At 41.2% G+C, this 16,196-nt stretch overlaps 1 long non-coding RNA gene across 1 annotated transcript; it reads left to right on the top strand.

The window, feature by feature from the left end:
• The first annotated feature begins 246 nt into the window (after positions 1–246).
• LOC118238245 lies at positions 247–9,119 on the top strand. Its single transcript, XR_004768032.1, has 3 exons — positions 247–1,343; positions 1,959–2,044; positions 8,957–9,119. It is a non-coding gene; the product is annotated as an uncharacterized LOC118238245 (long non-coding RNA).
• The last annotated feature ends 7,077 nt before the right edge of the window (positions 9,120–16,196 follow it).

Here is a 16,196-nt window from a genome sequence, read left to right as displayed (position 1 = left end):
CTGTGGCTGATCTGAAATTCGATCAGCAGAGGGGGTCAAAGAAAAGAAAAGCATTTTAATGGGAATCAATAGAGGAGCATAGGTCTTGGAAGGAAATACGTGTTGATTAAAAATGCCACAAGATTACAAAAAATGTCCACGACTGGTTTAAAGAAAGCGAGAAAAAGAAAAAAAAAAAAACGAGGGAGAGAGAGAGTGGGAAGAGAGGAGAGGGGGAGGAGGAGGGGGGGAAAAAACCCTTAGCAATCTATTTTCTGTGTGTGCTGCTGCCAGAGAGGCAGTCAGCAGACCAGCAGTTTGTGTAATGCTTCAAGCTACAGCGGGCAAATTTAAAGCTGTATGCTCAGAACAACATAATAAATACTTATTGAAAATGCATTTCTATTTCTAAGCGGGGCTCACTCATGCATTATACAAAACACCTAGGGCTCCAGTAGCAGACACAAGGGGACAAATAAGGTATACTGTGACTCGAGTCCTTAAAACTTAACTATGGGGCTTTTAACAGTGGAGAGCAGAAATAAACAAACAAACAAAAATTCCCCTTAAGTCGAAAACTAACAGCTTTGAAGGAAACCCAAGGCTTAAAATGGAAACTTTAAAGAAGTTGTAATTTTAAAAATATCTTAGAACTGTGAGGGTAAGAAGGGACTAGAGGGGAGTCAACGGTGGTAGATAGCATATTGATTGCCTTACAGAGTGGAAAATTATTGCCCTGTAGGTAGGGAAAGTGATCAACAGTGTGATAAAACAGTTGAAGGTTTTTATGGCCCTTTCTACCTACTATAGAGGAAAAGGAAAAGCATTCTAAACCCACTCTCACACCCACTCACCCCCACCCACACACACTCTCTCACTCCTGTCTGCCTGGTCTGTTGGAAGAGAATCAATAGTATTTAAATTTTTACGCGTTCAACAAAGACAATCCCTTCCCCTTGGAGGAAACATCTTGAGTACAATGTGGGAAGCTTCTTCGGAAGGGTTCAGCAGCTCCTCCCTGGCCTCCTGGATTCTCGTCCTTGCTCTTCACCACATCGTTCTTACTCCTAATTTTTCTTTCTATCTCTAAAGAATATACAAAGAGATCAAGAATTGTTTTCAATGTGATACCCCTTGGCTCTTCCCAATAAAGTTGTCTATTCAGCACCTCCCCATACCAAACTCCTTTTATGTTTTAGTCTTTTATGCAATGTGGTATGTATTTTCATATCAACTATGAACATCACTCTGTGTATTTTTCAGGTTTGTCTAATTGGTGGCCCATGGAAAAATGTGTCCCATGGTATCTAAGAACGTAGCTCAACACATTTGTAGTTGACAATGCCATGTTGAAACGTCAAAAGGTTGGGCACTCCTGTTTTATTATTTATTTATTTGTTTGTTTGTTTTTTCGAGACAGGGTTTCTCTTGTGTAGTTTGGAAGCCTATCCTGGCACTCGCTCTGGAGACCAGGCTGGCTTCGAACTCATAGAGATCCGCTTGCCTCTGCCTCCCGAGTGCTGGGATTAAAGGCGCGCGCCACCAATGCCCAGCCTGACATCTCCAATTTGTATATCTAACACATCCTAAATGTCATGCTATGCTATATTGTTTAGTCTGTATAGCAGGGTGTGGTGGCACAATTTGAGGTCAGCCTGTGTTATATAGTAAAGTCATGTCTAAAAAGAAAGATAATAAAATAAATACAGAAGGACAGAAAGACAAAGAAAGAAAGACAGGAAGGAAGGAAGGACGGAAGGAAGGAAGGAAGGAAGGAAGGAAGGAAGGAAGGAAGGAAGGAAGGAAGGAGCTCCTCCATGGATTAGTCGACTCCCTGATAGAAGCTGTAGATATAGGAGCCAGCATGCTAACTGCACTTAACTTCTGTAGTTTTGGTAAAGAGGATTCATCAAAATTGAACTTTTGTTGTTTGACACTTTTCATACCTCAAAATCTTTTTGTTTTGTCTTTTTAAACAGGGTCTCATGTAGCCGAGGCTGATCCTAAACTCACTATGTAGCCAAGGCTGGCTCATACTGGTGACTTTCCTATTTCTGGCTTACAGGTGTGTACCACCATGCAGAATTACATAATATGATGTTTTTTTTTTAAAAAAAGGTTTCTTAGCAACTGTTTCACATTTCTTTTTGTTTGTGTTTGTACTATGTGTGTGTGCATGACGCATGTGTCTGTGTGTGATAGTGTGCACATACTATAGTGATAGTGTGCATCAATATAGAGGTCCGAAGGCAACTTTCAGGAGTTGGTCCTTGCCTTCCACCTTGTTGAGGCAGGATCTCTCTTGGTCTTTGGCTCTATGCTGCCTACTCCAGGCTAAATGGCCCACAAGCTTTCTGGGAGATTCTTCTGTTCCCCACCTCACCATTGGAGTGCTGGGATTACAGTCTTTGGCTACAGCATCTGGCTTTTCGATTTTAGGAATCTGAACTGGGATTCCAGGGATCTGAACTGGGAACTCAGGTTTTAGGCTAGCACAGAAAACACTGTACATTTTGAGATGTCTCCTGGACCTTGACCCAATACTGAGCTTTGAAAACAGAGGCCACATCCGCCTTTCTCATTTCTAATTCCACCAGTGCTCTGTAGAATAGAGTTTTTCATGTTGGAAGTAGAGCTAGCTGATGGACAGCTTTGAGTTTATTAGAGCAGATGGTGCATTGACTGGATTTCAGAGAGGGAAGGGGTTGCTTGGTAATCTTAGACCACTGACTTAAGTTCTCTGAAGCTCAGGTTCCTTGTTGGTAAAATGGGAAAATTATACTTATACCCAGACTCATTCATGTGATGAAATAATATATGTAAAGCATGTTTTATAACATGCTTATATATAATCTATAAATAATAATGTATTCTGTGCCCTATGATATATAACATGTATGCATCTATCTATCCATCTATGTATCCATCCATGTATCAATCATGTATCTCTTTTGTTCTTCAAAGATTTCTCCCTCCCAGGAGCCATGCCTTCCTGAATCATACTCTTTCAAAAGAGAATCTGTTTACATTATTTAGATTTATTCATTGTTTTATGTACATGGGTGTTTTGTCTGCATGCATGTCTATACATATGTGTGTAGGCAGAGTTTCCCTGTGCCAGCAGCCACTCTCAACCATTCAGAGTCTGAGGCGATAGCTCAGGCTTGTTACTAGCTAACTGTTACATTTACAATTAACCCATATTTCTTATCTGTGCTTTTCCAGGAGGCTTAGTACTGTCTCTCATCTTTGCCCATCTTTCTTCTCCTTGAGTTGGCTGATGACTCCCCTGACTCCACCCTTTTTCCTCCCAGCATTCTCAGTTTGACTTTTCTGGCTAACCTTATCCTGTTCAGCTATTGGCTAGTCAGCTTCTTTATTAAACCAACCACAGAGTCATATATTCACACAGTTTAGACAAGGATTATTCCACAGCCTGATGCCCATGGTGGGGTTGTCAGATGCCCTGGGACTAGAATTACATACCCCTGCCATATGGGTGCTGGGAAGTGAACTCTGATTCTCTGCAAGAGCAACAAGTACATTTTACTATAGATCCATCTCTTCAGTACCCCTCTCCTTATTCACATTTTTATGAAGTCTTTCCTTGAATATGGGGCTCATTTGAAGTTGTAGGCCAAAGCATCTTTCTGCCTCTTCCTGAATTTCTTGGAATGCTGGCTCTTGAGACATTTCTTCTCAGGACCTGGCTGTAATCTTCAAGTCTGAGGAATTGTGTATAGGTGAGATCATTTGTAGGTGGGCTGGTTGATATCTGCAGATTGCTTCCAGCAGTATTCCACTAGCCAGGAGATCACATCAAACTTCAGCCTTGATAGATGCCCATCTGGGTTGTTCCATCCTGTTTAATTATCTGCTGCCTGATTGCAGGCCCACAAAAGATCCCAAACCAGAACTACCCAGTTGAGCTCACTCACAGAACTGTGAGAGGTGATAAACAATAAATGCATAACACGGGCTGTGCACGGACTGTGTTCTCCAAATTTTGTGTGCTGGAAACTAAATAGCCAAAGTCTTATGCTAAAAGTCTTGAACAGTGGAACCTTGGGAGCTGATTTGTGGCTCCATGAGTTACCGAGGGTGGCTGTGTGGAGACATATATCTGCTCTTTGCTACCATGGAACACTCTCTACCACAGTACGATCTAGCAAGAGAACTCCTACCAGAAACTGATCAGTATGGTTGTCTAGTTTTGGACTTCCGGCCTCCAGCACTGGGAGCTAAATAGATTTCTCTTCTTTATAAATTACTTGGTCTCAGGTGTTTAGTTATAGCAACAGAAAACTACTGAGACAACTAGCTTTTATGAGATTTCTATTTTATAGTAAGTACTAAACCCATTTATTTAATAAATATAAATGAAATAACCTAGCTGCTTGGTAAATTTTTCTTTAGCTCATTCTTCCTGCCCCTGCTACTCTTCAACACCTACAAAATCCTGTCAGCCTTGATTTCTGAGGCTGTTTAAGCTAAATACAGGCTACACAAGGACAAAACTTGCATGCTCTTTTCATAGGGGCTTGGAGCCTAAGTGGATAGAGAAGACTTTATATGTATTTTTTAAATTATTTTTTGAAGAAAGAGAAGCCATTTTGTTTTCTGTTGAGAAATATAAATACAAATATAGTACTTACATACATCATTTCCATCTCTCCCTCCCCCTCCAATTCTTCCATGATCACCATACTCTCTCTCAAATTCATGACCCTTCACTACTTTCTCTTAATTTCATGACCTTCTTTAATTATCATTCCTCCCCACTTACCTACTGTCCATTCAGCGTTGCTCATATGTGCTTGTATCTCATGGGGGCTGACCACGTGGGACTGGATGGCCTATCAGGAGGCTTGTCCCTGGAGAAAAATGCTTCAACCCAACCTGTTTCAGTGACCACTGATTGCCTTAGGCTCTTCATGTAGGTAAAGGGGCCTTGTGAAATGGCCCTATCCACACTGGTATGTCATCTGGCATCATTATTCAGGTCTTGTTTAGGCAACCATGTTGCTGAGATTTTGTGGGCGTGGCTTCCCTGTCATGTGTAGAACACACTATCTAGCAGTAGACTTCCTGGTCCTCTGGCTCTTACAGTATTTCTTCTCCCCATCTGTGATTTCCCCTGAGCCTTAGGTGTTGGGTTACCTTACAGATGTAACAATTGGAGTTGGGCATACCCCATGGTGGTCACTGACTCTCTGCATTTCAACCAGTTGTGGGTCTCTGTGAAAACAGCCTTCTTTGACAAGGGATGAGTGCTACACTTTTTTTTTTAAATAATGATAAGTATTTAGAATAAAATGTTAGAAGTTATATTGGCTTAGGAAAATGACAGTAGTTGGTTCTCTCCTAGGGTCTCTGATCTCTCTATAGATAGTTAGCTAGGTTTAAAGTACCAGGTGTGAATTCCTTTCCACTCAATGGGCCCTAAGTCCAATTAGAAACTGTTGGTTATGCGATATTCACCATTGGGGATGTCTTGACAGGCTGGTCATTGTTGTGATTCTTTACAGCTTGCTAGGATTGTTGATTGCTTCTCTCCTTTGGCAACTTAGTTGGCCCTTCTGAATACTAGGAGAGCTAGTCTTCAGGGGAGGCTTCCAGATCAGCTCCAGCTCAATTCCTCTAGTCCTGGTTGGGAAGGCATGGCATTTTCAGCAATAGCATCTCGCCTTCTCAAAAAATGAGGCAGAAAATGATACAGTGAGATGCCTGATAATCCTCCTCTTAACTCCTTATAGGTCTGCATGCATGCCCCGAGCCTGCATAGGTATAAAACACACACACACACACACACACACACACACACACACACACACACACACACACACACACTCCCCATAAAAGTAAACAATCTATATATCTCAATGAGGGTGATTTAAAGTTGAGGTGAGCATAGGAGAGAGGTGGTTATATACTCTGTGGAGGGCTGAAATGTGTGTGGCTTAGTGGGTCCCAGGATAAGGCCAGATCACTTATTTAGTTAAGTTAGAGATGAATGGATTCTGGGGAATAACTTTGGATATATGCTGTGTGTGTGTGTGTGTGTGTGTGTGTGTGTGTGTGTGTGTGTGTGTGTGTGTGTGTGTACGTGTTATACTTAGAGTAAAACACTTATAAAGATAAAACATAAGTTCTTTACAGAACTTGATTGATATATTTGAGTCTTCATGCACAGAATATTCCCAGGGTAAACACATCTTCATGGGCAGGTATGTCAGGTACTTTTTATAGCTCTTCATAGGCCCTTCCCAATGGGATTCTGAATACAGCATTCCAGAATTAAAGCTGCTTTCTGGGATTTGCCAGTTTAGGAAGCTTACTGCCTCCTTAAGTGGACTGGCTGATGTTGCTGGTCTGCCCCTTGCTGCTGGGATGGATTTGGTTTGAATTATGTCTGTGGAGACTTGTATAGGATGATTAGGTCTCCAGGTTAGTCTTTGTGGTTGATTCTGACTCTTGCAGTTGGACCCTTTCTATGAAGTTTGATTCATCTGTTGCAAAAGAGTTCCACAAGCAGTGCTATTTATCCACTGTTGGAAACACCATGTGTATGCTCTAAGCAAGGCATGATGGCAGCCTCCTGACAAGCTTCCTTGAACACGCCCTTCAGTAATCAAATGAGTGCTGGTTGGAACACTGAAACTATTTTGGACACTGTAAGGAAGCTACCCTGAAGGAAAAAGTGGAAAGTGTCCACAAAGAGTCTGAACTGTGATCTAGAGAAAGGGCTGAGACTTAGACAAGGAGGCATCAGAATCAGCAATGGCAAGGGAGTGTGGAATTGCAAGTGTTAGAAATATTGCCCTGGTTCCAGGAAGACACCCGAGGATGCTTAAGCCAGTCCTGACCTTTCGAAATCCTTGAATGGAAAAGCTAAGTCTCCTTTTAAGTGATGGGCTACTTTGCAGACTGACCATGGCCCCCTTTGACTTGTGTCATTCATCAGTGGCTCCTGAGTCTGACAGGCCCTTTTTGAGTTTCGGCTGTATTAGTGCTGGTGGATTTGGGGAAAGTGACATTTTTATGCTAATATTTTTATGGTTGTTATATTCTGCCATGTCTGCTGCTTTCCCTTGTGCTTGCTGACATTCTGAGTGTATTTGTTTTGTACTTGCATTTTTTTAATTACAGTTATTATTTTTTACTGGGGTACAATGCACAGAACATAAACTTCACCATTTTTTTCATGTCTAAGGGTATAGTTGAGGGCTGATGAGATGGCTCAGCAGGTGGTGTGGCTCCGCACAAGGCTGGCAGCCTAGGTTTGTTCCCTAGAACCTACATGAAGGTGGAAGGAGAGAACCGGCTGGCTTGTCCTCTGACACGTGTGCACACAGCATGCTTATGCACCTGCACACATACTAATATGAAATGCATAAACGTAAGAGTACAGTTTAGTGCATTAAGTACATTTATTTTTGTGCAGCCAACATCAACTATTCATTTCCAAGAATTCCCCATCTTCCTCTCCTACATTCCTTGGAAATTAACATTCTACTGTCCTACTCTGAATTTGATTATCACGGCCACATCGTGTAGTGATTTTACATTAACTCTTAAATTTTATTTGTGCGTACATGTGCGTGTGTGCATGTGTGTTCGTGGATGCACCTGTGTGTATTTGTATACCAGCCCATGTAGAAGTTAGAGGACAACGTGAAGGAGTCAGTTCTCTGTTACCATGTGGGTCCTGGCGATTGAATTCGGGTCATTAGGCTTTCAGTGGCATGATCCCTTGCCCTGCAGAGACATCTTGCTAGCCCTTAATTTTACGTTTTGGCAGAATGGCTATCAGACTTGAAATGGCTTTGGAGAAAGATTTTATAGTATGAATTACTGAAAATGTAATGCCTTCAAGTAGTTTACAGATTTAATTTTTTTTCTCTGAATATGTGATTTATGGTAAAGATGGTTATCTCAATTTATCCTTAATAAGGGTCAGAACTTTAGGTCAAATGATGACTATTAAACAAATAACATGTACATAAATCATGATACCTCTCTCTCTGATTTGCGTGGCTCTTTCTTTGTGTCTAAAATGAAGTGCTCTCCAGCTGAGGTGTTCTTACTCAGGACCACTCAACACAACTTTGTTAGCAGCCCCCTTAGAATATGGATGAAGATGGTAAAGATTATGGTGTATTCGTACAATAGTTAATTTTATATATCTTTAGAAATGGTAAAAATAACATTTTGTTTCTGTCACAGGCACCTGAAAAACAACACTTTATGTCCCAGCGTATAAACATTTCTCAGTTTAAACAGTAAAAGTGACTTTGAGAAATAAAGACAACTATATTTTGTCTTGAGCCTTTGAAAAAATAATACCCCATAGTAAGATAATAGACTGAGATTATAAATAACTATTGCCAAGTTATCCATGTGAAAATGTAATTAATATAAATTATATAGTCTGATAAAAATGATGTCTATAATGGAGAAATGTAGGCTTTTACAGCCTGCTGCTTTCAATATGATGTCATCTTTGCCTTCGCTCCTAGAATCAATTTCTTGAGAGGAATGCCAGCTCTCTGACTGCAGCAAAGACAGTGGAACCTTATTACGTCTCACTTTGTTAATCCGCAAACCCTGTCATTTTCTCACACACAAAATTCCTCAGCAATGCCATCTTACTTCCCAGGGAACATTTTATAGCTGGGAGCTCTAGGCAAATCTCAAATCACTAAGAATTCATTACTTTTGCCAAATATACTAGAGACCATTCACTAGCTGACGATCATAAAGCATTATGACTCAACTACATTTATCTAAATAAACTAGTAATACAAATCTCATGATTCTAAATTAAGGTAGAAGAAAGATTACACTGTGCACATATTCACATATTTCTGTACATATAAAAATATTACATAAAATGTGGATAGATTGTTAGTATAGCAGCCATAATGAATCAGACCTGTCTGCATTCATATCTCTTTTACATCCTTTCAACCAACAGATGTTTGTCTGTCCATCCTTTGACTATGGGCTGGTCTTGTGACTTGACCTGTTGAACATGAACCAAGTAATATCAGGTGTTGTTTGAGGCTGGACTTACACAAGCTGTGGAATCATTTGCCATCACTCTTGACATGAAGAATGTTAAACAGGATGAATCCTTTCTGGAGAGAAATGCCAGGTAGGTCCAAATGCCAATTTGCCACCCAGTGGTACGTGTATCAGAGTTCTCTCAAGGAAGAGAGCCAATAGAATGGGTATACATGAGATTTACCAGATTGGCTTACATGATACAGGTAGTCCAGGTAGTCCAGTGGCTATCTCATACCAGAGTGGTTGAGAATCTGGTAGTTGCTCTGTTCATGAGGCTAGATATATCTCAGAAGCTCAAACCTGGCCTTGAGGCTGGAGGGTTCCTGAAGAGTCACTGGTCTTCAGTTCATGTTGGAAGCTTGAAGACCCTGGTTCTAATATCACTGAAGGAATGCAGCAGCCAAGTGATGGATGAACTTGCCAGTGATAATAAGGGTAAAAAGGCACAAAGTAAAACTTTTCTTTTTCCATGCCCTTTCATCTGGGCTGCCACCAGAAGGTGCTACCCATGTTTATTGAGGGGGGTGTGTGTCTTCCTGCTTCATATAATCTGATCATGAAGTCCCTCCCAGGAGTGCCTTAGCTGCTTGCTTTTTATTCCCTTCCAGATCCAGTCAAGATTAGAGAATCCAAGTAAAATCTGCCAGTGAATTCCTGAGGCAACCCGCAGCATCCTAAGGGGAGAAAATGAGCTGTGGTCTTTTTAATTCACCAATGTTTAGGGTGTCCATTTGCATGGTGATAAGTAACTGGTACAGAAATTGGTGTCTGGCAGGGGTGTGAGGAACAAATTTCTAATGTGTGTGACGTTGGGTTGGGGACAGGATGGCAGGTAGACTGCACGGCAGTAAGGATTCTGCTAGCTGAGGCTCTGATAATGGGGAGGAAGTGCTGGAGGAAGGGACTGCTGATGTTGTGTTATGGGGAAAACTCACAACTATGGTAACTTGGAAGAGAAAAAATGGATCCAATGACCTTGGGGACTTGGCAAGGAGGATTTCAGTCACAGAGCCTATTGGCCTTCAGAGAAATGATCCAAAGAACGAAACAGTTTCTGAAAATTAGACTTTACATGGACTACAGGAGAGACAAGACATTGAGTGAGAAAATAAGACTGTTTAAAAATCCTAGTCTCTCCAGTCAGCTGAAGATTGTCAAAATAAGAAATGGCCTCAAGGTAAACATTGAATCCAGACTGTGACCATTAAGACTTCAGAGGGATTTAAGGAGGGGCCTAATGGTCCCCGTCAGCCAGACGAAATGTCTCTGAGAATCTTAAGGGTATTGTTTCACAGTGACTCGCCATGTCCATAGCACAGCTATGTGCTGGGAAGAATTATGGATGTGCTTTTTGGGGCATGGAGTAAGACTATAAAATGCATAGGAGGCCCTCCAAGGTTTTTGAAATCATTGTATTTATGAGGTTACGGAAGGCAAGAGAGAGAGGAGTTCAAAAATTAAAGTGGCCTGGGCACTTAGAAAGACAAATATCACCTGTTTTCCTGTACTTGTGTATTCTAGATTGTATTTGGATACCTAAAGTGGAGGAAGACTGAGGGAAGGAAGGAGACTAGTGGTGGGGAAGGGGGGATAAGGAGGGGGAAGGAAGGAGAGAGCTTGGGGTGGTGAATATGGTCTAAGTAAAAGATACAGCTGAATATATGACAATAAGACAGAGTAAAATAAAATAGGAAATAAAATAGGCCTTTGCACTCCCCACCTTCTATGGGAAGTCTCCAGAGATCAAGAAAGCAATGCAGATGCAAACATTTCTCATTAATGAAATGTGCTTCAGAAAGTCAATCCACAAGTGTGAACCAGAGCTAAGAGTTGAAAGAATAAGCAGGGGAACCAATTAAGGGAACAGAACAGGTACCCTGTACCCTGGTAGAGGTGTCTGTGTCTAGAGGAACAGGCCTGAGCACATTCAGCTGGACTTTAGGATGGACCAGTGATAATTCTATGCCTCCAGTTCTTTTTGGTTTGTTCTCTCTTTCTCTCTTTCTCTCCCCCCTCTCCTTTTCTCTTCCATTCTCTGCAGCTAATGCTAGCCTTTAACTTTGATTTTTAAAATTTATTTTTTTTAATGTGTATATGTGTTTGCCTGCATGTATGTATGTGTACCACATGTGTGTAGTGCCGGAAGAGGCCGGAAGAGGACACTAGGCACACAAACTGATGTTAAAGAGTATTATAAACTGTCATATGGGTACTGGAAACCAAACCTGGGTCCTCTGGAAGAGCAGAAACTGCTGAGCCCTCCCTCCCTCCCTCCTCTAGCCTTCCACTTGTAACCCTCCTGCCTCAGCTTCTCAAGTGCTGGCATTACAAGTGTGCCCCGCTGTGCCTGGCTATTTCCCCTGATTTTAAATGGACTATCTATTTCAGACATCTTATCTGCATCTTCTCATTGGATGCCAGATGTCTTTGGGCAGATATATGGCTTCTTAGGTCACACATTTTAACAGTTTCTGCAAGGAAAAACTGTAAAGTCTCCTCATTTGGAGTTGACCTGTGTGAGATCATGTTCTCTTGAGCCTGATGATAAGCTCGGAAGAGGCTTTGAAACTTTACATATGAAGGACCCATGAATCATGGCCAAGGGGAGGAATGCATACAATAGCATGTACATTAATGATCCCTGACGAATCATACCTTTTTTTTTTTTACTCATGTTTTTCATAGTGTGGTTTTGCTATTCTTCCCAAGAGGTGTAATCTAGTTCCTTCTTGGATTTTCTCTGACTACTGGGATGTTGCAGAAGCAGCATTGTGCAGGTTCTGAGACGGGGAGTCAGGGGTTCAGAGTCTGTGTTTTTGTTGTCTTAAACACCACACACTGTGTTGTAGAAAAGCATCATGTGGCTGGACACAACCTCATGGATTTCACCTTTTAAATATGGCCTGTGAGTCATCACCAGTGACAACAGCTGTGAGGCTTCCAGCTTGTAAAAGCAGGAGGAAAACCTCTATGGTTGTTAAGCCACTGGGTAATACTGGACAGAACAGATAACCGATGAGGGGGAATTCAGAAGCGGTTGGTGTGAGCACAGGATTTCCTTAGTGATTTTTCCTTCTTGTGGTAAAAGTTATTGAGGTATAAGGCTCGGCTGTCATTATGATCCCCTGGTTGAAGAAATATGCATTACAAGGTCCAATCAGATTGTTTAGGACTTGCTTTTTTGGTCTCATGGGCCTGTTGATGTTTACAAATTAAGGCAAAGCTTTTGGAGTTGAAACTACCAGTGCATTAATAGTGGTTCCCTAAAACAACAGAACTGATAGAATGAGAAAAAATGTGTATGTTTTGTACACACACACACACACACACACACACACACACACACACACACACACACACATACAGGACTTGCCAGTGAGAGTGAGGGCAAACAGGCAACAGTAGTTTCCTTCTCTTATGTCCTTTTATCTTTTATCTGGGCTGCCACCAGAAGACACTGCCCAGATTTAGGGTGGATCTTCCTTTTTCAAATCATCTGACCAAGAAAATCTCTCACAAGCGTGCCCAGCAGCTTGTGTTTTAGTGAATTCCAGATCCAGTCACATTGACAACCATGGTTAGCCTTCACAGCCTGTCATCAAATCCCAGCTCTGACACTTATTAAACAACAAATTTCATTTGTTGTTCTTTCTCTTCCACATGAAGTTGGCTTCTGTGGATCTTGTACTCCTTCATACAGATTCTAGAGCTACTCATTGCATCCACAAAAAATAACTTGCAGGTATTTTGATTGGGGCTGGGGCAACTAAAGTCAAGTTGGGGAGAGCCAACATTTTAGCAACATTAAGTCCTGTCATGAACATAGAATTGCTCTCTACTTTTCTGGTTCTTTGGTCTCTTTGCTCAGAGCTTGGAATTGTCTTTATGTAGATTTTACACATACTTAGTTAGATTTACACCTAGGTCATTTCATTGGTCATGTGTATGTGTGTGTGTTGGGGTGGGTGGGGGGAGTAATTTAAATGTCAATATACATTTTTGGTTTGTTTTTGTTTTTGAGACAGAGTTTCTCTGTGTAGCCCTGGTTATCCTGGGACTCTCTGTAGACCAGGATGACCTCCAACTCAGAGATTTGCCTGCCTTTGCCTCCAGAGTGCTGGGATTAAATTGTGAGCCATGCCCGATTGACAGTGCACTTTTAATGTCAAGTTCATTGTTGGGATATGATTAATTTTTTATATTAATCATGTATCCTATAACCTTGTTACAGAGTTTTTTTTTTTTTAATGGTTTGGATTTCCTAGACACAGATGATCATGCTCTCAGTTTTCTTCTGTCCTTCCCCATCTATATGCCTTCTATTTTAAAGGGGATTTATTTTCTTTTGTTTATGTATGTGTTTATTGTGTATGGCTGTTTTGCCTGAATGTATGTCTAAACACCACATGCATGCCTGGTGCCCTTGGATGCCAGAAGAGGGTGTCAGATCTCCTGGAACTGTGTCCTCTGGAAGAGTAGAGCAGCTAGTGCCCTGAACTGCTGAGCCATTTTTCCAGCCTCATCCTTACAGATTTTACATGCACTTGAATGCATGGACTTCTGACATAGGGGTATAGAGACCTCCTTATGTAATAGGACTTTCATCTACTTCTCCTTGAACTGTGAGGGGCTTTGTTTTGTGGATTTTTTATGTTTGGTTTGCTGTAAGGAACATATACTATACAGTCAGTTAGGACTTCATGGAGTTTTGACCACAGTACCATTTTATAATGGCCCTGTTGACCTCAGGCAACAGTCCTCGCTTTGACATCATCTCTGTATGAAATCAGCATAGCTCTTCTCACTTTATTTTGGTCAGCATGCCATTTCTTCTCCCTTTTCTTGCAATGTTTGCCTTTAGATTTAAAATGAGGTTCTTGTAGACACTATAGAGCATTTTTTAAAATCTATTCTGATGGCTGTTGTCCTGTAATTGGTGAATTTAGATGGCTATCTATATGTTTTACTATTTTCCATTTGTTGCTGGTGTTTCTTCTATGTTTTGTCTTTCATATTTTTCCCACTACTCACAGTTTTAGTTGAGCATTTTACATGATTCCACTCTTTCTTTGTGTGTGTTCTGCTTTTTTATGGGGTTATTGTAAAGTTATCTAAGTCTGTTTTCAAATAATATAATACTGCTCCCTGGGCTGTGTGTTTACTTTAGTCCTCCTTTCTGCCCATTGTTGCCTTTCATTTCACCTACATATAACCACACAGAAGTACATGAAGCATTTATATACATAAAGAAATAAATTAAAGATATATATGAAAATGTAATCAAATACACATTTGTTTTTCTCATTAAATTGTTTTTGGAGCAACTTGAAATTGAGGAAGCCAGTTTTTGTTTGCCCTTCACCTGTTCTTTCTCCAAGCCTCCCTTTCATGATACAGATGCACGTTTCTTGCCCTATAGTGTTTCTTCTGTTTAGAGAAGTTCTTTTAAACTTTCTTGAAAAACGTGTACTGACAAAAATTTCCCTCAGTCTTTGTGAGAAAACTTTTTAGTTTTTTGTTATCTTTGGAGGATTACTCATTGCACATAGAACTATAGATTTCTGTTTTTCTCTCCTCCCTCACCTCAACCATTTAAATACTGGTTTTTTTTTTTTTCATCGAATAATGTATCAGTCAAACTTTTCATTGCCTTGACAGAATGCCTGACAAAGAACTACAAGGGATGACTGATTTATTTCTGCTTGTGGTTTCACTCCAGTACTTTGGGCCTGAGATGAGGTAGGATGTGAGCGACATTATGGTGGTGGGAGTGTAGTGAGAGAGGAGGGGACCCAGGGCCAGATATAATCTTCAGCGTCGTACCCCAACAACCTCCTTCAAGAGACTCTGGCCTGCTTGAGTGTGGCAAGTGTGGCAGGCATGGCTGTGGCAGGCCTTGCCCTTTTCCCCATCCCCTCTGCCATGCTAAAAACCATTAGATTATATTCCTAAAGCTAGTTGCCAAGGTCTATTCCCTTATTTGGCTACTTCTTCCTCTTGAGACTGACTACCAAGGTTCAGCAATCAAAATGGAAGTCCAGCATTAAAAGTTCCCTTGGCTTACCTAACTAACATGCCTAATTAAAATTAAATACCTCATCCTAACACGGGGTTTCCCATTTCACAACCCCCTCCCCTCGACAAAGACCCCTGTCTCTCTTCCTTGCCCATTTTCTCCCCTTTCCTTTGTTCCTTTCCCCTTTTCCCTTGCCCTTTAGCTCCTGTCTTTGTCCCTTATCCCTGCCCTCTGTCCCTCTGGGGCAAGTACATCTCCTTTGTCCTAAGAGCTTGGTCTTGGGGTGCAAGCTGACTTTGAGGTTCCCTAGCTATACCACTTCTGTTAGTTTTGTCCCTAACGTTTACATTCTTACCACCCAAAATAGCACTGTCTGGTGGGGACCACACATTTAACACACGAGCTTGTCGGGCACCTTTCCTAACTAAGCCATTATTTATGTTTTGTGAGGAGAAGACGTAATTCTTAGCTTTTGTTCCTCTAACGATGAGGTGTGTTTTTCCCCTCCCCGTCTCACCTTTTTGGCTTTCTTTGATTTTGTGAAGTTTGAATATGAACTTCTAAAACATGTAGGTTTTCCTCTTCCACCCTCTCCTTCCCTCCCTTTCCCCCCTCCTCTTAATCCTTATACTTTTTGCTGTCTTCTGAACTTTCTTGATTTATGGTTTAGTGTTGGCCATTAATTTTGGGGAAATGTAGCCATGGCTTCCCCGAATGCCACTTCTAGTACTTTCTGTCTCTTTTCTTCCTCTGGGGCTCCCATGGTGCTCACGGTGACCATTTTGTACGTGTCCCCTAGCTCTTGGATTTTTTTTTTTCAGTTTTAGTCTTTTTCTCTTTGGCTTTATGTTTGAGGGTGCCTGTCACCATGTCTGTCAGCTCGGATAGAGGCTTTCACAACCATGGCCAGTGCACTCATGCGTCCAGCCAAGATATTTGTCATCTTTTTCTCGTTGTTTTGACCTTTAGTGTTTTGTTTTGATTAGTCTGTATTGTTTCTTTTTCTAAATACATTATCCATTTGCTCTTATACATTGTCTCTCTTTCTACTAATGTTCTTAGCATATTTATCACAGTTTTTACAAAACTCTACTTTTGTAATCCCAACATTCTCACCGTATCTGCCCCTGCT

The sequence above is a fragment of the Cricetulus griseus genome, chromosome 2, assembly GCF_003668045.3.
Source record: "Cricetulus griseus strain 17A/GY chromosome 2, alternate assembly CriGri-PICRH-1.0, whole genome shotgun sequence".
Taxonomy (NCBI): Eukaryota; Metazoa; Chordata; class Mammalia; order Rodentia; family Cricetidae; genus Cricetulus; species Cricetulus griseus.
Note: the sequence above shows the minus strand (reverse complement) of the source record. Positions and strands in the feature narration are given on the sequence as shown.